General features: G+C 40.5%; 1 protein-coding gene across 4 annotated transcripts in view; it reads left to right on the top strand.

The window, feature by feature from the left end:
• The window catches only part of ptprda (protein tyrosine phosphatase receptor type Da), a 254,753-nt gene that overhangs the window by 74,438 nt on the left and 157,397 nt on the right, over positions 1-22,918 (top strand). For all 4 annotated transcript variants that reach the window (XM_077544513.1, XM_077544514.1, XM_077544512.1 and 1 more), the window contains exons 7-8: positions 16,888-16,958; positions 17,480-17,603. The gene's annotated coding sequence lies outside the window, so the exon portion shown is untranslated. The remainder of the gene's footprint in view (positions 1-16,887; positions 16,959-17,479; positions 17,604-22,918) is intronic.

The raw sequence follows: 22,918 nt of genomic DNA, 5'->3' as shown, positions 1-22,918 counted from the left end.
TAATTTAAGCAAAGTCAAATGCTGCAAGTTTTTTTAGCTCAATACTTTCACTTTTACCTCAAAAAGAATATTAAATTCAAATATTGGTAATTGGCCTTTTTGACGATCAATAATCTGTATCGGCCCTAGAAAAAACAAAGCAAAAAACAGATCGGTCTTTCACTACCCAAAGCATTTGTTCCTATTCAAACGAATGGAAATGCCATTAATCCATTCCAGCATTCCCCTGCCAAAAAGTAACATCTTGGTTGTGGTTGCTTTACATATACAAGGTGTCATTGTCTTTTTTTTAGGTTTAGTTTTAGAGCTAAAGGTAGGATTTTTAATCTTTGCAGTAGATTACAGATGAGTGGAACCATCTTTTTAGTAACACTATCTCCTTTGAGAACAACAAGTTGCCTTGCCTCCCTTTTGGCCGACCGTTTGATGAGGACGGCGAAAATGATGAGGACTGGACAGAATCCACGGCCCAGGTTCTCGGAAGGTCGTGAGTCAGTTTGCCGGGCGGTCGGTCCATCTGCCGCACTGGCACCGCTCACTCCGTTGCAGGAAGCTAGTTAGTGAGGACGCTAAAAGTGGTATGTGTTTTGGTAAAATGACTGGTGGTTATAGTTTTTCTATTCCTTCTGAATGTCAGGTGGAGATTGTGTCGTTCACTCTTTGTCAATGAAGACACAAACACGTTCCCTCCAAAATGTGTAGGTGCTATGTTGTGTTCACTAAATACAAATGTATCAGGGGGGGGGGGGGGGTCGTGCGCTCGCAAGTCATGGCAATAAGTCAAACGAATGGCAGCTCGTATCTCGAAAAACTCAACAAAAAAATTTGATCCTTACTCAATAAAGTTTCAGAAAACGTGTTCTAGGAAGTCAGCAGACATCCAAAACGTTACTGTTGCTGTGTTTGGAGGGAGGTTTCATGGTTTCTTCAGCTTTGTTAGGATTTTGACAAGTCCAAGTGAAAGCTTGGGATAAGACTGTTGAGCAGAGCACGATTCGCCGTGAGCTTATTTTTGTAAAACCAGCGAGGGTAAACAGGAGGTTTGCACTTGCGGAGGGGGTGGCAAAAATCACAATTTTACAGGAGGCATAAAAAAAAAAAAATACAGACTTTGCTTTCTCCGAAGCAACTTGGGGGACGCGATGTGCAGTGAGTCGAGAGACTCACACTTTCCTCAAGCTGAAAGCTTGTTAATTGGTGTTCATCACACTTTCAAGGGATGTAATTCACCGCTCTAAATATAAAAAAAACGTCGATAAACGTGTTAAAAAAGTTGGAGGAAAAGTCACTGGTGTAATCGACACCTTTTGTGCGGACTGTTGCTGTCTTCTCTCGCTTGTGAAACTCAAAAAAGTCAAAAGGTGCGAGTACGGCGCTCTTCCAGGAACATCTTCCAACGATATTATTAATGCAGAGAGTGAAAAATGTAAAGTGGGTGATTCACAGCACCTCTCGGAGCAACATTAAATTCAGCGTCCAGAGTTATTGGTTTGGGCTTAGGTTCCTGTCAGCGGCCCAACTTCGTTAATCACCAACTCTTTTGATTTAGTAGTGTGACCTCAAGCTCATGCATCCCACTTATTATGGGATGCCGACATATGGAGATTTTGCTCGCAAGCACTTTTCCTCACCACCGCCTATGCAAACAAATAATATTCTGGCATTGGACCAAAATGTCATGTCCTCCATGACGGGAGCATTACATTATAATGTCAAAATTAAAACTGAGAGGGATGATGAACGAGGGGACATGAGTTATTGCAGTCGTACATTTTTGCCAGTAGGGGATGCAGATGAGGAAAGAAACCTCACGTTTGGTCCAGTTATCAATTTTGTGTTTTACGATGAAACGTAGGATACATGGGCAAAATGGCCTTTCCAAACCAAAATGGCAGACTTCCTGTTTCCGTGAGGGAATGGGTTCATGACACTTCTTTGTGGGCCTGCTCACGATAGACCTGTCAACCAAATTTGATAGCTTATGGGTCAGAATTTTCAAAACATTCCATGTCACACGATGGCTCATTTTGTCTCAAGTGTAATAGGACAGAAAATGAAGTTAACACTTTTTGCTTTTGTGTAGGGATGAGCGAATACTAATACCAGGTACCCAGCCTTATTTGAGGGCAGCCAATACCAGTTGTACGATCAGGAAGTAGAAAATAAGAATTAGCAAAGCAGAAAATTGCTTTATGGTGATATATAGGACTTTCTTTAAAATGATTTGGCATTATATTTTGGAGGAAATGAAAAGTACTAGCGGTATCAGTACTCGGTGACTGCTCGAGCCAGGCTGCAAAATGTGGTGTCGAACATCCCTGCTTTTGTGGGCCACATTAAGTTATACAGCGGGACAGATATGGCCCACACGCCTTGGGTTTTACACCATACACGAGAGGTACAATAATGAGTTTTGATGAGCTCGTACTCCATGTTTCATTCTAGCTCTTATGTAAGAATAGACGTTTTGCATGACGTGCGGAATAGTCATTAGCAGTAAACTTCATTGTCGGATGCTTTTATTCCCCCCGTTTTCCTTTTAAACACAAATTGTTTAACATTCAATTGAAAGCTGGATAAAAATAGGTTGCTGCAAAAACTCATTTCCTTGTAATGCAGTTGTAAAGGCTTAATTATGTGCCCTTTTAGTAATACGCCCCTCTAACAATAGGGCTCCGAATAAACAGTAATCTCCAATTATTTAAGCCGTTTTTTTTTTCCCCCTCCTCGTTATTTCTGGTGGCAGAGCTCGGCCGGCAAAACGGTACGACACCCGGGCTTGCGCAAGCTCAACCCCGACACCTCGCGGGGGCTTTGTGAGAAGCCGAAAAGGCTCCGGCTGAGATAATAATGCCGCGGGATGCTGGCAATTGTGCTGGGCCTGCCTGCATGCACCGTAATTGTGTCCTGCCAGGTGGAAATACCATCAATCAGGTTCAATGGCGGGAAAATCAAGTCAGGATTGTTTCTATTCGTTTTTTTTGTGTTTTTTTTTTTTTACTAACAGCTTTTCTATCATAATGCTGTTCAATAGCAGCATTTTGGCAAAAAGTGTACGATTTCCCCCCAAAAGAGGCTTCATGCAGTTTATTGCAATTCCCAGTAGAAGTTTACTCTAAAACTTAACACAAACAGAAATGTTCTTTGTTTTCTATTTAAAACAACCATAGCTTAGCATTTCAGTCCAGTAGCCTATTGCTAATGTTGATTGGCAGCTATGTTGTGGTTTAACCCTTCTCAGCAATCAATTGACAAGTATTCTGATAATTTAACCATATATTATTATAATGGCAATGTAATTCTCAGTCAGACTTTTTTTTCTTCATTTTTATTTTTTTTATTTTTTATTTTTTGCTTTGACTTGTGAGTGCAATGCACTTTATGGTGGCCGTGAACTCAACTCACGTCACAATAGCAACATTTTGACAAATAGTTGGTATTTCTTCATTAAAAAGAGGCGTTTCAAACTTTTCCCCCCAATATTTTCAGTGGTACAAGATGATATGAGATAAGAATGTTTTGAGTCACAGAACTCGTATCTTATCGCACACCTGCATATCTTTGTCATCTCTCTATTATAGTGACTGGCAATGCAATTAAATGGTCTTCCATTACATTGTAGAAGTTACCGTAAGCCTGCGTATCCACTTATTGCTATTCATACAACAGAATTACAAAAATAAATAAATAAATAAGAATGATTCAGTTAAAATCATAGCTAAATTAAAGTTTAAAAACAACCAACTCTCAATTAAATATATTGCACTTAAAAAGTTAACTACTGTACAACTGAACTGTCCCTTAGCAGTAATTCTTCGGTGTACCATTATTGACCGCCTGCTTATATCTAGTGGTACGTGTACCCACACATACTGTGGTCACAAGACTTCCTAGAGGAGAAGTAGACCTCCATTCCTCCAGATGGATGGCTAGCTGTTCGATACGTGTTTGTCTATGTGAGTGTTGCTTTGTGCGATTCATGGACATACTTTGATTTTACCGGTCGCCTTTCTTTTCTAAATTACATTTGCCCGCCATTAGTACCGTGATTCAAGGCCTCTGTGGAACAAACTGCCACCCGATCACACCATTATTATTCCCTGATTAAATTCATGCTTGGGGGGAAAAAAAGCTCCCAAGTCACTCACGCTCTATTAAGAAGATTGAGTGTCCGTGTTTAACACGATCTAATGGATGGGTGAATTACGCCCCAGCTATTAATGTTTAATACGTAATTGAATGTTCTACATGGCCAAACTTGTTTACCGGGATAATTGATGCTTATGTTGTGTCGTTTGTCTGCAACACGCACATGCGCACAGAAAAAGGAATAGAAATCCAAGGGATGGGAGTTTTCATACTTTACTTTATGGCGTTTGGAGAGCAGCCCTCGCAATACGGCAGTCAAAAAAGTCGACAGTTTTGACGAGTGATGTTCAGAGTCGGAGCTTCAACTTGCGGTTCCTCCGGAGACCCTCCGGGAAGGCCGTTGCCGCCGCACGCAACCATCTGCAGCTGCAGCCTACAGGCAAAACACTGCGTGTGTGTCTGTGTGTGTGTCTCTGTGTGTGTGTGTGTGTGTGTGTGTTTGTAAATAAATATGCACATATCTGGTCTGGCTACCACAAAATTGGCTGTCTCGGTACCCTGCTAGTTAGGCTACAGCTACCGCAGATTATGCAAGACTATGTAAGGTTGCACAAAAATGTCAAATTATGTTCAAATGACGGAACACAACCGCCGTCTACTCGACTGGAATGAAAGTCTGACATGCACTAGGCCTACCGTTGTCCGTTGTGGCTGCTAAGACATCGGTTGAGTTGGATGCTCTGCCGTCAGGGATTTTTTTATTTATTTTTTATACGGACACATCACGGTTTTATTCTGGTTGCGTTGAAATTTGATGTTTGTATCAGGACTTCACATCTCAACATGGGGCAAAATTGTTGTTACATTTCTGAATTCTTAGGAAGAAGTTTCTCATAGAATCATTCACAAAGTCACAAAAATTGACCTTATAACAATGGCGAACACAATTTGTTTCATTAGGTCTGACGGCTCTTTTTAACTAATTTTTGGGCTCTGAATCCAAAACTGAACTCTGTTTTTCTCTATCATGTCAACTTTTTCAGCTATAGGATGTTTGCTTTTTCATCTAAGAAATACAATATACATAGTATACACAGTAAATTCTGCAGAGTAAATTTGGCGCTATTTAGAGTGGGACCAAATAGACTCAGTTTTAGAGTACATTGGAAAAAAAAGTCACTCGAGGGTTGAGGAACAAACCTACAACTTAAGGTTGGGAGACCGCCGATCTACTCCCTGAGCCACCAACTGCTATGTGTTAGCATATCGCTCGTGTCAGCTGGAATCTTCGTAACTCATTGTTTTTGTTCTCCTCTTGGGTATAGGCAAACAGTAGGAGTGGCATAGCTCAGGTGGTAGGTAGTGTGGCAGTCTCCAAAGCTGAAGGTTGTGAGTTTATTCCTCAACACTTCAGTAAGTCATCTGAAACTTGACGTTCTAGAAACTGCAATTTTGGAACTAATATGCCAATTTTGGTTTTAATTAATTTGCACCCAAAAATGTATAAATGCGTTCTATTTTAAATGTTTTAATTGTCCCAAAGACAAATTTATAGTTTTTTTTTTATGCTAGAGCATACAGAAGGCTTTGATGCAGCCTCTGAACTGCAGAGAACAGGTGAAACAATTGTATTAATTACAAAAACGTATAAGAAAAAAGAGTATGAGAGATCAACCAGGGCCATGTCGAAAAAATGCAAATTTACCCACAGTTCTAAACAGTTTTGTGAATAAAGATGAAATGATGAATGACGCTAATTGCTGCAAAATGGAAACAGACAGAAATATACTTTTTTTTTTTCCTGATGAAAGAAGAGACTAATCTTTCTTTTGGTAGGTTCCATGTTTTATAGCAGTAGCACACAATATTCTGTGGGCCTTGCAAAATCATTCAAAATCCAGTAAAACAGCCGGGAGCGAAGGGGGTTGCTTCAGTGAAAATGTCTGGGAGTGAATGAGTTAATCAGCATAAAAACCTCAATCTAACTCAATGGAGTCCCGTCCCCCCCCTAAAATGTTCTCCAGTGTTATGTTAGAACTTGAACACCAACTTTTATGGAGCCTCCACATATACAATACCTTCACTCAATGAATGCCTGGTGGGATGCCAAGTGGTTTTATTTGACTGGTCAATGCATGTCGACTCCAGTTCCATGCCCTGACTATTGATGCATCACGGTTGATCCACTCTTACTCTCGTGCTGTGTTGCACAATAAGTAATCAATATGGATGATTTGCCAAGAACTGACATCATTACACACACACGTACTTACCTCCATCCTCGCCGCTGAGCAAACGCTGTCCTCCCGTCAACCGAGCCTCCCAGGTGGTTCGCATTTAGTTTGAACTTAAAGACGGTTTTAAGCTGATGAATAGCTTTTATTGAACGTGAATACATTTAAGGATAAGGATTAGTCAGCACTTTCTCTCTGATGATCTAAATCCTCCGGAGGATGTGCTGAGCATGAAAAAAAAAAAAAGCACCAAAGGAAACAACAGTTTTAGCTACAGCAAAAGAGCCATCACTTAGGTCATCAGTCAAATAAAGAAGCATGAGCCCCAATTTGTGAGTTTTTTTTAATCAATCAGTCTGTTTAGGCCAGTGTGTTCTTAAAGGTGTATTTAAGGATCTGTTGTCCCTGCGTCTTCCAGGTGGATCATTTTAACGATTGGTACTCAATCCCGTCAATCATTCTGCCGTAACGATGCTCGTACCTATGCGCACTTTGAGTGTTTGTAGCATGTAGCCGGTGAGCTTCGGACTCAGCCATTCATCGTTGTAGCTCCAACAATCTCACCGCATACTTTGAAAAGAGCAGCAAGAGGACATCCGTCTATGAAGTGAGGCTGGCTGCAGAGACTGATGAAGATGAGCTTGCAGTTTGTCAGGATTTACTTGAAAAAAATCAAAATTTTGTTCACATCAGAAATTCTAGTTAAACTCTGTGTAAAATTTACTTAGAACTTCTGAACGCATCAACCTTTACTAGGCTTTTTCAAGTAAATGTCACGCCCCGTTTTTACAGTGTAGGCATTTCCCCCGGACGAGCAGTGGAGCTGGTAGGATGATCTTCCGCATACACAATTTAAAAAAAATATATCAAACAGTCGTTTGGCTTTTACTTTTCGAGAAGATCCTTGAATACACCTATAACCTAGGTTCAATCGAACCCCATTATCTGCATATAAAGAAAGTGGTTGAACAAATACATATGTGCAATATGAATTCACATGTATAACAGAACATATGGTGTTCCACAAGGTTCAATTCTGGAGCCTCAGCTATTCCATTCCATTCCTTTTATCTGCTGCCCTTGGGTTCCATTTTAATTTTCAATTCAACTCCAGCACACTATCTATCTAGAAAAACTGAAGGAACACTTCCTTAAGCTGCATAGAAGATGGGGAATACAAGAACGCGACACTTTCTGAATTCAAGGTGAAGAGAGCCAGACTTCATTTTATTCACCAGTAAACCCTATACGTACTGTATGTCTTGGATTTGAAAAAAAAAAAAAAGTTAAAATTTTCAATATAGAAGGGTTTGCTGAAAGCGCATTTAAAAAGAAAAAAGTTTAACCACTGGTTTAGCTCATCATGGGTAGAACCACAAAGCCACAGGAAGTCAGCTTGCACCTGAGTCACCGTTACTCAATCTGTCATGTGACAAACGGCCGTTACAACTGTAGGTGGTGTCCTTTAACATATTGCGTCGTCTCGATCGGTGTAAATAGCTTTCCGTTGCCATGTCATACACGTCAGCTCACGCATTGTACTAGGCCTACTGGGAAAATGGATCTCTTTAAGCAATCAAGCAGCCGTGAGCTCCACGCGCGCCGTTTAATTTGCCCACATATGCCACACTAACGGCGTGCAATATACATGAACCGACTTTCAAGATGTCAGCGTGGAGTTATGGCAGAAGTTCCGGTGCGCCAGCACAGTGTCACTTTGTCACTAAAAGTGCGCATTTCAGCAGGTTGTTTAAGAAGTTGTCGCTAAATTAGAGCGTAAATGTGAAAGGAGACACATGGGGACTGTCAGCTTGTCTTGCAGTCTTTTGAAGACGACTGTTTCCTCTTCCTTCCCTCGTCCCATGCTGCGCACACAATACTGCCAATTAGTTAATGGGGGGACAGTGGGGCGAGCCGTTTTCTTGCATGTGCACTTGCTGCAACTTGGAGCTTCAAAGGCAGCTGGAAAGCACTTAACAAGCCAAGCACATTCTGTACGCGAATGTGTGACGGCCAAGGGAGTTACGGTACACCATAATAGTTGAAGAAATGACACTTTAAAGTACTTGGGAGGCGCTGATTGATACAATTCTAAAAACAAATCAAAGCAGCATGTTTGAAAGCAATAGGATCATTATTGCATTTGTGCATTTCAGCCACTAGGGTGTGCTAATGAGTCTCTTAACTCATTCACTCCCAGCCATTTTCACAGAAGCAATCTCCTTTGCTCCCGGCTGTTTTACTGGATTTTGACTGATTTTGCAAGACCCACAGAATATTGTGTTCTACTACTATCAAAACATGCAACCTACCAAAAGAAAGATTAGAGTATTCTTTCATCAGGAAAAAAAAAATATTTGTATCTGTTTAAATTTTTCAAAGTTTAATCAATATTCACATTCCTGATGAAAACACTGACAAAAAGAGCTTTGTTGCAACATGGCCCTGGCTGATCTCTTTTAGTCTGCTCTCACCTGCTGGCCATTTTTCTCATAACTACCATTGCCACCTCTTCATGTCAGAAGCTGCATCAAAGCCTTCTGTATGCTCTTGCATTAAAAATCAAAAACATGAACGTGTAAATACGTTTCAAAATGATGACATTTTAACTATTCACAATTGAGTCGCCCATCTTCAAATTGGTTTAGCCTCAAATTTGGTAGTTTTGTATTTTAACATACATCACTGCCACGCTCACCACACACAAAGACAAAAACTCACAGTATGTGCCTAATATGGCTGCCTAAAAAAAGAACAATTTCCTGTGCATTTTACATGATGAGTTCCGAAGCATGTTGCGGCGTTGTTTTGACAACACTGCAGCCAAATGAAGTGCTCAGAATGATGATTACTTCCCCATTTTGACTTCATAGCCCGGTCTGGATTTATTGATGACCCTTAATAAAACTGTAGCATCTGATTAATGTTCCGTGAGCGGCTGATAAGGGTGATACATAAAATGTGGGATGGATGCATGCACTACATTCTTATTCCTCACACCCAACAGTAGTTAGAGGCTCTAATGTATTCTGGGGCACCGTAAGACTCAGAGTTGAGGGTTTTAAAGGAGCTTGCCACTATTGATTTTGCGCGAAAGAGTGTCTTCCCAGGTTCATTATGTGTGTGTGGTGGGGGGGGGGCTCAAGGCCCAAGAAGTCAAGCCAACGTAGGATAAACATACCAATATAAACCTCCCTGGGGTTTGTGCAAACTGTGTGCATGTTTTAATTGAGCAGGGTCTTGTTAAGGGGCGGGCCAAGTCAGCTTGGCACATGTGACCCGTTTGGTTCATTAGTCAAGCATTTAAAATACTGCTGAAATAATACTCACATTTGTTGTATTCATTTAGTTGTTTCTTTTTAAAATGTCACGGATTAACCTTCCTATTATGCTGTGGGTCCATTTTCAAAATGGTTTCAAATTCTAGAACCAATTATTCATAATGCAAAAACATGTAAGGTCGTCTAGTATCCGAATATCTTTGACGAACCTCGTGTCAAGGTAATTTTTAACTACGGAACTTGATATTGTTTATGTAACATGGGTTTATGATTATGTACATGCTACAAGCATGGTGGTGATTGATTGATGTATTTTTACCACAGTATAAATAATCAATGTAATACCAGTCTTATGACATCTATAGGCAATTACAAATCCGTTTTTGGTGGTCAATCACTTGCTGATTTTCTCCATTCACGGCAGGGCATGGTCCCTATCCCTCGTGAACAACAAGGGGTTTGCTGTGCAGTATGTGGAAATGCTAATAAAAAAGATGTGGAATCCAAGCTGCTATCACATCCTTCATGTGCCGCAGTCTGAACTCCAGCTTGTGTTTACATTTGATACATATTCATGTATTTATATTAGCTGTTTTTAGTCTCTATAGTTAGAAATGTAAATGGAGAAATCTCCCTTTTTGAGTTCATGTGTTGAAAACAGCAGGGCTCGTTGTGCGGATGGCGCTTTATGCAAGGTGGGCTCGAACGGGCAAACGAGCGAGCATCAGTGCGAGCGATCGATACCTCATTAGCGCCTCAGCCAGCCGTCGCTCACGTTTTGTCACTTTACGTTCGGCGTCTCAGTTCATCGCATGCCCGTTTGAAAGGTGTGTTCTGCATTTCCACTTGGCCGCCTTAGCATATTTTTAGATAGGCAGAGGAGGAAAAGGGGAGAGTTAGATAGCTCATGGCGCTGGTACACTTGGAGATAATGCGGGATGAGCCTTGGGCGTAGGGTGTATGTGTGAGCACGGGGGGAGCGTGTAAGATCCCTCTTGTCACTTTAGATAAGAGGAAGGAAATAGGACCGGTTGCAGAGGGACTAGCTAAGTGCTTGTCACTGTCCCTTTCGCGTCTCATCGACGGGGGCCCCTTTGGTGCGTGTTGAGAGGCAGATGCCCATCTCTGTCCCGTCAGTTCACTTCCAAATGGACAATCAGGTGTGGCGAAAATGGTAGCTTGTGTAAATATTGCGGTTTATACTTGTTACACCTAGAGCGTGTTATCTCAACAACACGGAATATTTCAATGGCTGCATGGCATTATAAGTCATCAGCAAATAAAAACACTGACTCCAATTACTCAAGTCAACTATATTTATAGAGCACTTTAAAATTTAAGATAGAACCCATGGTCAGCAGATACAATGAAAACAGCAGAGGCCCCAGAATTAAACCCTGTGGAACACCATATGTTCGGATTTTCCCATCTACATGATGATGCTACAAACCAGGCATCAATGTTTGCTCACACAAAATGATGTAAAGCCAAATTGCCAAATAATAGATCATTATTTCCTGCTGTATATGCTGCATTCAGCAGTATTTTCCCAAGTTTATAAAACAAACTTGTTCTGTAAATACTTTATTTTCTATTGTGATAAAAAACAGTGAATATTAATTTTCAGACTGTTCTGTAATTATTTATTCATACACTTAAAAAGATTCCTGTTCTGAGTCATTAAAAAAAACAAACATGTTCTAAATAGTTCCCTTACTATTGTGATTAAAAAAAAAGAAGTGAATCTCAATTCTCAGACTGTTCTGTAAATATTTATTCATACACATACATTATAAAAACTTTTTTTTTTTAATAGTTATTCTGTGTGATCAAAAGCATTGATCTGAATCTTTATTAGGCTGTTTTGTCAATAGTATTCAAATAAGCAAAACATATAGAAACTTTTGGTCAATCCATATCAATTTCAGACTAACTTTTTGGGGGGAGTTTCAATTTCATACTAAATGATACAGTAATGTAAAGCTGCACCCAATTTTGTTAAACCACGCCCACTTCCAGTTTATGCCACACCCACTCCGAATACAGATACAGATCATTTAGATGGTTGAATAGATACAGATGTTGCTGTTCTCGCTCATCTCTAATAAATACTCACTAGCATTCCATATCCGTTCACTGTTGTTTTTACTGTGCCTTTTCTTGACATTACTTTCTTCAGGTGTTGTATTTGCTACAATGGCATAATGGTTAGGTGTAACTTGGAGTCGATTTGACCAGCACCATAACAGGATTAAACCCACAGCAAATAGTTCTTGCCCTGAACTCTCTTAAAAAAAAAAAAAAAAAAAAAAAAGGAAGACCCTCTGGGCCAAGCCAGACGAGCTGTTTACCCCTCGCTTCCACTTTTTATGCTAAGCTTGGAGCCTGCCGGGGTTGGCTTCATATTTAATGCACCGTCGCTGGCGTTCGCAGTCCTTCTCATCTGGCTGACGGGATGTAAGCCAAAGCGTGCGTCGTCTCCCAAACGTCAGTCCGCCTCCTTTTGCAGACGTACCACTCCAACCCCCAATGTGCCTTGGTTAACACGGCCAGCCTTTGCAAACATGGAGAGTATAATGTTAGCTTTGCTTAAAACCCGCTAGGCCATCTGCGAATGAAAACTATTTCTTCAGTTCGAGACAATATGGTCAACCCCCTCCTATTGCAGTTCGCTATTCACAAAATCGAATGATTGATGTTGTGGTTTCTTCATCACTAATTCACTTTGTACTCATCTTATTTTGAATAGCCAATATGAGGATGTTAGCATTGTTGCTAACGTAAGCACAGCATAGGAGGTGTCCTGGCTGGTCCATTAATATTCCAGACAACTCTGTGTAGGTGATTCAGTGTGACTTTATTTTAATAACCATTCGTCTCTACGGGCAATGTCCCGGCTGGTCCATAGAAGTGATATTATTTTTACCTACATTTAGCTCTTCGTGTGTTGCCATAGCAACAACTGAACTGCACATTTGATTTTATCTTGATTATTTATGTATTTTTGTCAGAATGTGCCGGGTTTTAAGCAGGAACCATTTGAAGGCGGTTCGGAGACGTGTGCAAACATGAGATAGGTCGCCCTCCACTGGGACGCCGGGAACATGAACAGACAGGTGCAGATGCAGAAAAAAGGTGACATCACCCGCGTGGAGTGAAAAAGAGATAAAATTAGAAGCAATGCACTTTTTAATCTCTCCGACACGTGCACGCGGCACGTATCACCACTGGCAGGAATTGAAAATAAAGCTGACTCGTCGAGAAATGAGATTGGGCGCAGGTGAACGCAAGCTGGTTAAAGGTTAAAGAAGCCTTGGAACACAAAATGATGCATCAATGCTAACAAATAGAATGCTATGCAAGTATTATTTAGTTTTTCCTAGTTTAAAAAAAATAATGTAATACAGAGCAGCGATTAACTAATTGCGAACTTGACTAACTACAAGCCCAGTCATAAACATTCTGTTCAATCCAGCAATCATATTCCTCATCCAAAAGTTTGATCCTCCACCTGGAGACATTTGTCATGTTGTTCCGCCTTTGCGATCCCACTGTGACGGCGGGATATTTGTTCTTATTTGCCGGTGACAGCTCAATGTGCACTCTCCTGTGGAACGGACCCATCAAGGCAGCACGGAAATTTATTTGGCCTCGCTGTCAGGTGTTCTTCCTCATTCTCTTGAAACAAAAAAATCTCAACAAAATCTGGATAAGCAGCTCAGTTTCTGAGAGGACATCCACTTCATTATGTATATCGGCTTTATATTTTGCGTGTCCACTTATTAGGAGATACATAGTTGCCATAGCAACACATAAGGTTGGCTATTGTACTTTTTAGAAGTACAGGGGTACCTCAACTTGAGTTTTTGTATATATATATTTTTGTTGGTTTTTAGGCTTGGTGTTGCAAGCATTGATCTAAGTGTGCTTCAAACCCTCCACCGCTATAACATTTTATTTTATTTTTTTAATACAGGAAAAGTGTACTTGCTTCAAACTGTAAATTGCCAATCCCAGTTGATTTTAAGTGGTCACCTTAGCGTACCATTTTAATCAATGCACAGTGTAATAAATTAATGATTTAACTCTGGAGAACCCAAGAACCATTTCCCTCTTTGGAAAATTATGAATTATACATTAAATGACTGCTGTAAGTTCACTGAACACCAAAATAAATGTTTTTTCATTTTTAACCCTTGTTTTTTGAACTAGCTCAGAGTTGCTAATTTATCAATATATATATATATATATATATATATATATATATATATATATATATATATATATATATATATAAAACATACTCCTAGGCATTCTGCAACATGATATGAAATAGATTAACAAAAAAAACACAATTTTACCATTTGATGGTTTGCTGAGAAGATGGTTTTGTTTGGATTGATTTCCAGCTCAACAAAGCAGCATGTGCCATCTTGTCACCACCACTCTGGCTCATGTAAGTGCATTATTCATCCACTAGATGGCCCCATGCAGGGGTCAGGAGTGGCACTCTGGACTTTTGAAGTTAAATTTGTAAAAGAAAAAAAAAAGGTCTTGGTTATTTGAGTAGCAGAATTTATAGGGGCCAAATTTGACCCCGTGGGTTCTCCAGGGTTTTAGCTAGCTAAGAACACGAGGTAAAATATCAACTTTGAATGCTGCGGTGTTTGGTAACTCATACAAGATGTCTGGGCTCCACCTGACAATGATGTGCTTTTATCCCTCAACATGACCCTACACAATCCCCCCCGCCGCCTTGCACTGAAAACAGAGCTTGCAATATAAGGCTCCTTTCCGTGATTACCTTTCTCTCCGTTCTTTAATTAAATCCACTCTGTCTCACATTATTAACCGGACTCCTCGGAGACGGCTGCGGCGCTCCTCTGGCCTGAGAAGTGAAAATGAAACGGGCAAGATGGATGGCGAGCGTGCGTGGAAAGCGCGGCGCGGCGCTCCCGAGACTCCAGACAGCAGCTCGTCCCCGCCTCCCCGTTGTTTGCGGCGCTACTCGGAGTGCTCTCCGTTTTTCTCTCATGCTCCTCTAATGCCTCACTTCCTCCCTCACTGCCCACTCAGCAAACAACCTGGGAAGATGACCCAGACGTTTGGGAGCCCCCACCCCAACGCTCTCATGCCCGTTTCTAATTAACAATGCGAGCTGGTGAGGCTGGGGAAGGAGGCACAGGTGAGGGAGGAAAAATGGGTCAGCCAGAAACAAAGGGAATCTTGGGATTTGGCAGAGCAATAGCACAGACTAGTGGCTAAGCTTAGGAAGTGCAACCTCCCCCTCCTGTGAAGAGGAAGGGAGTTGCTTCAAAGTTTGATGATCATTCGACTATTCGCCATGAAAGAGGGGGCGCGAGGGCACATTTATCACCGCCTGGGGCTTTAATGTTACCTTGATCCTTTCATCTGATCTGTGCAAACAGTTGAAAATCGATCCAACAAAAGCTTTTAAAGCCGCCATTGTAAAGATGCGAGGTGATACGGTGGCAGGAGTGCTTGTATATTTAAGGAGATCATATTTTCTAGGGGGAGACAGCTGGTGTGTGTGGGGGGGTAAAAAGACAGAGGGGGGAAAAAGAGATGTCGAGTTTCCTGAAAGTGGCACATGGAGCTCCTCGTTTTCACTTTAGCCTTAATGTGTTTTCCCCTCTTCACATCCTCCCTCGCTGCGTCTCCATCTCCATCAGCCCATTACCCTCCACGTCTCTCGTGCCGTCCACTTTGCACGCTCATTCTGCACATCCGGGTATGGAATGGAAGCAATATCGCCGCTTTCTGACACTTTTGCCTTTCCTGGGCAGGACCTGAACTGGACCTGCGTAATTAGAATTAGCTGATTTATGGCATCAACGTTTGTCCACCCAATGGCAAAAACTAAACGTTTCATATTTGTGGTTCAAAATCGGTAGAATGAATATTAGTGACATACTATCGAGCTCACGTGATTTGAGACGTTTGGAATCCCACTGGAGTTCTAGGCAGGACACTCCCTGCTGCCATGAACTGTCAATGCCGCTTACTCGCCATTGGGAGAAGTAAAGTCACCGGCGGCCATCGAACTTAAATACATGGATTTTGTTTTCACGTTATTTTCTGCCTCTATGCCGGAAATGTGTATGACACACATTTGTACCAATAAGTGTTTTAACTAGGCAATGACTGCCTCCCATATGCGGCTTCCAGCTCAAATGTAGGCTACATCAGTCTTATACTGGTCCCAGGTGGCCTTTGCATCAACACCAGAATGAGTAGCATGCAATTGATATGTTGTGACAAAAGCACGTTAATTCTTTTCAATTCTATGAACTGTTTTTTTTTTTTTTAAGTACGAAATAATGGGGTTCAATTTTTCCTCAGTAAAATGCACATTACAGCAATTTTTTTGTGTTTTTTTTTGTAGGCAGGCTGGGACCGATTAATGGCATTTCTATTCATTTCAATGGGAAAAGAGGTTTTGAGATGTGGTACAGGTGTTTTGAGTTAAAAGCTTGGTCATGGAACAAATTAAAATCATATCTATCTCAAGACCGTATGCCACCATTAGCTTCTATTTACTGACTCTGTACTGTTTTTAGAAATGGCTTTTTCAGGCTTCTGATTGGCTAAAATGACGGTATGGTTAGGAACGGTAACTTAAAAAGAAAAGGTGAAAAAGGATCGATTTGACCTATTTTATATAAGGCATCTTTCACATTTGGTAGCCAAGATCATCTTTGTGTAGACCTTTAAAATGACCTTAAAATGGCCGCTTCAAACCAAAATGGCTGACTTCCTGTGTTATTTGGGACTTTTGGATTTTTTCTTTCTTTTTTTGTGATTCTATTGGTGTAAGAACAGCATACTCAGGCCCTGAAATATGCCCCCATCTCCCACATCCGTCCTTCTGTGCAATTTGCACAATTCATGTTGCACGTAATGAATATTCTAGTGATGCCATGCAGGCAGGAACAGAACTGCCGCCGCCACACTTGTGTTCTTTTCGAGCTGCCTTGTTTGAGCCTGACGAGCTGAGCGCGGGCTTTTTCGACACAATGGTGTCAAACTCAAAAGCGGGCTGTGATGTTGGAGCAGCTCGCTCGCTCAAAGAAAGCAAACGGCGTCGCACCTGCCGGATGTGCTTGGCAGGGGAAGGAGGCAGCTTGGGCGGCTGACTAATTCGCCACATGTCATCGGGGTGGTATCGCTTAAAATCACACCGAATTCGTTTTTTATCATGTCTGACACAAATACAAAATGAATGTGCCAAACTTTCAACTTGTCTGTTTGTGTTTCTGCAGGAAAATTCAGAGGAGTTTTGTTCATCTTCATTCAGGTCTGAAGCAGCAATAGCAACCCTTATTCCAAATAGGTAAGATTTTTTGGTTTTAATTGACATTTTATTTTTCTTACTTAAATACATTTTATTATTTCATACATTTTTTATGTTCTGGTTCCTGAACTGATCACAAAGTACACACCTCAGATTTAGATACAATACATAAATTGTGGTACAGCGACCTCTGGTGGATTCAGCCCTTACTGCGTTTTTAATTTCAAACAAAATGGCAGCCATTTCCTGTTTTGTTTCATTTTATATGGGGAATTTGTTCTTACTTGAATTGTTTGTTTTTTCTTAAAAAAAAAAGTATTTTACTTAGATTTGATTAGAATATTTTGTTTTTATTATTTTATTATATTAATATTATTTTATTAAACTTTATTGATTCAATTATTTCATTTGTTTATTTTACTTTATTTAATGTAAATGTTCACCCAAATGAGCTAACCACCTGCTTTTTTTTAAATTTATGTATTCAATTTAGCTTTTATTTTACTGAATTTTATTTTTCAAGCGAGTCACCCTACATTTCCTGTGTCACATCCAATCAGCGCGCTTGTTGCCATTATCCTGGTTCAGCGCCTCCCCTTTTGGTTCCACCGGTGGGTCGGCGAGGTTCACCCGCGGCATCGGGACAGCATGTTGGCACCTGAGTGACCCCAGCCTCGTTTTACGGTAAGTAGGCCCACTTTATTAGGTCCACGTCTTTCTTGCTGGGAGAAAAAGTTGAACATTTCTGGTTTAGGAGGATAGAAATATGAGTGTGTACATACAAATTAAAGGGATAGGCCTACTTGAGTTATTAAGCCCTTTTCAGCAGTAAAAAGTTAATATTTTGTCCAGAATTTGATAACTTCATTATTTTTCATTTACGATTTGATACCTTTAAAACCACATTTTGCCACTTGATGTCAACTGACGATGTCATCACACGTGCTAAGAAAATAGGTAACGACCAATCACGGCTCAGCTGTTTTCTGGGTTTGGTCCGCAAACTGAGCCATGATTAGTCGTTACCTGTTTCTTGAGCACAGATGATGTCATCTATAGACAAAATGTCTTCTTACTGCTGAAAATGGCTCAATGAGTCGAGTATCCCTTTAAAATATTAAAATGTAGCGTTTTTTTGTTTGTTTTGTTTTTTATATTGTTGAAAGCGCACATTTTAAATCTAAAACTACAATTTCTGCCTTTTCCTTGTTGATTTTTCAAAAAAGTCATTCAAATATATTCATATAAATTATGTTATTTCAATAAAACAAAAATATTGCAATATTTAAAATAAAAAAATACACAGTGAAGTAATTAATAAGATCAAATACAATTATAAAAATACAGAATAATGCAATCAAATATTCTTATTTAATATGCTAATCTCGAGTATTATTGCATTTTGTTTTTGATTGTTTTTATATATTGTTTTTGATCTGTTATTAATACAATTTATTATAGTTTTAAACACTGAAAATGCTGCATACTAGTCCTGATTTTAACATATTGGACACAACACATCCAAATCCAATGTGTTGTCACTATTCAAATGAACATGTCTCGCATTGGACCCCACTGGATTGGGATGTAGGTCTACTTCATCTAATGATCTCCCTCCCCTGCCGCGATTAATCTCGTTTGCATAAAATAATCATCTAAATCAGCAGAGCGTGGTGTCAACGCTCGGTTGCAACTTGTTATTCGCCACCCCAATGTACAATGGAGCTAATAAAAGCTCATATGAATGGAAACTACTGGCAGGTGAGCATTGAGAGTACTGAGGTGTGAGTGTGTAAGCCATGAAGAGGCTGGTCACATGACAGGAAATGCTGCTCTCTCTGCAAGTGATGAAACTAGCCCCCACCCTACTCCACCTCCCACGCAGCCTGCACATAGAAGGACATTAAATCAAGATAGCCACAAGATGGCGCCCTTTGCTCATGAAGCCCTCCTACAGTATAATAAATTTCACCATTGTCAATGTCGCAAAAATGCATTTGTTTTGCCACATAAATGCTAAAAGATTGGAAAAGAAAAAAAAACATAAAAGAAAGATATTTTTAAAGGTCAAATCCACTTTCTTAAATATAAAAATGCTGTTTTAAATATAACTAAGTCAAAAATAAAATGAATTTAAATTAATTATTTAAATATTGGAAAAGCAACTTTTTAATAAATATATTTTTTAAATATGTTGCTGTTGCTTTCTACTCTATAAAGCTTTATTTTTTATTATTTGTATTTTTTGGTTGTTGCAATAAATCCTACGAAATGTAAGTAATTTAATAGCAACATATCATGTATCGGAAGTGGGCAGATATCAGCCTTATTTCAAGGTATTGGGTACTCACAACGGTGGCCGATACCAGTGTCAGCTGAAAGAAGTTGTACAACCAAATTTTCTGATTGGGACATTTTCTACCTACTGGATTACTCGTTTCATTTTATTGATTTATGTATTTAAAGTCATATTATTGTATGTTCTATACAGCGTGTGTATTTTATGAACAAAAGGGGAGGATTAAGAGAAAATTGCTCTTTAATTTAAAAAAATGCTATATTGTAGTATATAGTGGTCTTTTTTTAAAATAATCTCTCAATGTTTTTGAGGGAGGAAATTTAGAGTATCAAAAGTACTAGTTCTACCGGTAGTTGGTAGGATTTGAGTATTTATACTGTTATTGGTGGTGAAAAAAAGTGGTATCAAACATCACTATTAATAACACCATATAGTCACCATTTAAACAACCATTTACACGCCACATATTCAGTCCACAGCTTGAGATGCACACGCCTGCACTTCAGCACTCTTAATTAGCCTCATGGGCAAGCCAAACATAAGAAACAGCACTCAGTGTGATCTTTCATTGCATTTTTTCCCCCTCCCTTTGCTGTGGATATAATTCCTAACGCTTCCACAAGATGGCAGTCTAGCAGCAGCGAATCGGCCAGCTGTACCTTTGCCTCTGAAATTAACTTTTCATTGATGCTCTAATAAAGTACACAATCTATTTCAATGTGGCGTTAACATATCTGCAGCGTTTTCCTCATGACACACACACACACACACACACACACCTCCTTGGCATCTGTCGGTGCTGTGGCCCATGTCTGCTACACGGGGAACAGTTGGGAGCAGGCGAGTGGAAGCACAAGTGTCTCGTGGCTCGGCACTTGTCTTTTCTAAACCCCCTCGCTTCCCCCCCCCCTCCCGTCTTCCTCCCCTGCTGTGCTTTTGTCACCCGCCGTTTCCCCGCCCTCCCGGTCTTTCATTGTGCCAGCCAGTGTACAAAACAAAAAAGATGGGAGCATGTTAGTTGATCAAGCTAAGGTTAGCAGAGGCAGTAGCAGTGGGGCGAATGTGCAAATATGTGCATTTAGAAAGATGAACTTTTCCGCACTTTTCTATTTTCCGCATATCTGTAAAGACCTTCGTAGGCAGCTTAAGTAATTTGAACACCGACGCCTTCCATTTTCGCTGCCTCCAAAAGTGCTTTCTTGAGGCGGAGTGATAAGAAATGGCAGCCATCAGCAGGAGGCGCCGAGCCCAGTTTATTAATAATAATAATCATAAGAAAGCGTTACTGTGCGCGTTTGTAGAAAAAAAAAAAACGTGATATGTGACTATCACTTGGGAAAGAAAAGTGCTTTAGCCTCCAGATGTTCCGCACTGCGACCATATTGCTTGTTGCAGACCAAGGGCCTCCACTGTTGGCTTTCCCCTTCACGGGTGCAATCGTTCTCTCGCATTGATTGTCAGCCATGATAATATAATCAGGCGGAAAGCCCGACAAGGCTGGCCGGCCCGATAGATCAGCGCTGACGACAGCGGCGCTATACACAGGTCATAAACCCTCACCTTCTCTGTCTGACCCCGCATCAATTTGCCTCTTCCCACTATGAATGCAAATAACAATGCATTTTTCGGTGACATGTTTACGGTTATCTCTGTATCTCCCGCCGCCGCCGGCTGCCCCTAAATGCGCTGACGGCGCGCAGCTAATGGCGGCCGGTGCCCGCGCCCCCAAATGGCGACGGCGAGCGTGCCGCGCCGCGCGTGCCTCCTCCTCGCCCTCCGTCCCAGTCACTTGTGTATGCATTGAACTGATAAGTACCGCGCTTCATTTTCCCCATGGCGAGGCACAGTAAAAAAAAATGGGGAGTAATAATTGCTTTGGGAGGGGGGCGGAGGGGTGTGTGCGTGTGTGTGCATGTGTGCGTGTGTGTGAGACGAGGACAGCTAAATATGCTTGATTGCCTCCTAAGCTTCATTGCTATGTAATGAAATATGGCTGCTGCAGACTGAGGGCCAACGGTGCAATACAGTAATCCTCGCATATTCACAAATTCAACTATTTGTTTGTGAACCAACCCCGAGCTATTTGCGGAAAATTCCTATTCAGTATTTGCATTTTATTTTTTTTGCACTCTTCCTACCTCTAGCATTGTCTAAATAAGAATTTGTCGACTAGTCACGACTATATCGACGATCAAAATTGCCAACAATTAATTTAAAGAGTCGACGCTTTTTTTTTTTTAAATTTAATTGCTCGACGCCTTGGTTTTCTCTCCGAACTGCCTCATTTCCCGCTTTGTCCCTCTGGCTGTTATGCCTGTCTGTGACGCACATGCTCAGTAGGGATGTAACGATAACAGCGATATTGTGATTTTAAAACTTCCACAATATCGTCGTCGTCATGTCACAATCTTAAAAGCATCACATCTGTTTAAAAAAAAAAAAAAAGTGCAGTTCTAGCACCCTCTGGTGGCTAGTTTTTTAGTGCAGTTTAATTTTCACAAGGCATGTTTTGGCCCATCAATGTTTAAAATCCACGCTAATGGTCAGATGAAGGGGAACGTGATATACTTGTGAAACCGAGTCAATGTGTGCGTGCATTAGCAAGTAAGTGCCTCAACATTAAGTGTTATTAGAGATTGTACATTGTTTATATGTATGTCTGTTATGTACAAAAGCACAATGTGTTTTTTTTTTAGTATGAGCTCTTTTTTTTTTTCTTTTTTTTTTTTTACAAGATTGCGACCTTTTTTAAGAATATCGTGATAATTATCGTATTGTAACCTTCACATCGTGACAATATCATATCGTGATGTTTATATATCATTACATCCCTAATGCTCAGTAGAGGGATCCCGGGTCAGAAGCATTGTGGGTAATGCAGTGTCACACCAACTAATGCAGTGAGGAGGTTAACTTCAAAATAAACCTTACATTTCCAAACAATTGCCTTGATATGTATGTATGTATTTATTTTGAAGTTTTGACCAGGCATCTTCCTGAACGTAGTTGGCGTGTTTATATTACTATTGCCACCATCGTCAGCAACATATCACCACCCTCAAATGAAGTCCACTCGTTAATTAAGGATGCAAAAAAAAAAACACGACTTAATTACGCTGACATTTGTATTATATGTCACCCGTTGCCAGCATTTAGCGGCGGCTCCAGTGTTAGCGGCTAGCATTCAGCCGCTAACGCACATCTTCTGGCGACAGCTGTGAAAACTTTAGTTTTTAAAAGTAGTTAAATAGACAAAAATGACGGCACACGGCACAGTGGCAGTTCCTACTGATGACTTATTAACAAACCAGGCTTACTCAAATGTGCTGTTTTAGCCGGCAAAATTGCTACTGTGGTAAGTATGGTAAGTAGTAATAAAGTGGTAGAAGCAGTCCAAAAAAAAAAACGTAAATAAAAAAATTGCCTCATGCCTTCTTGTCTGGTAGTCTCTCCACTAGAGACTTAATATTCAGCGTGCTTGCGTTTCTTCTTTCTATGCGACTTTTCCATCTGCAGATGACATTCACGGAGAAAATTGACTTGGAATTAACACTTTGGCCCGGGAAAACTAAAATCACCGCGTTCGTAATTGTCTCATTTGAGGCTGCTGTTTAAAACAAAAACATTTTGTACAATAGTGGAGCCAAATTAAAACTCACTCAGTGTGGATAAAAAAAAAAAAGAGACATGTTTATACTCT

Source organism: Vanacampus margaritifer, chromosome 15 (genome assembly GCF_051991255.1).
Source record: "Vanacampus margaritifer isolate UIUO_Vmar chromosome 15, RoL_Vmar_1.0, whole genome shotgun sequence".
Lineage (NCBI taxonomy): Eukaryota > Metazoa > Chordata > Actinopteri > Syngnathiformes > Syngnathidae > Vanacampus > Vanacampus margaritifer.
This window is presented reverse-complemented; position numbering and strand designations above follow the sequence as displayed.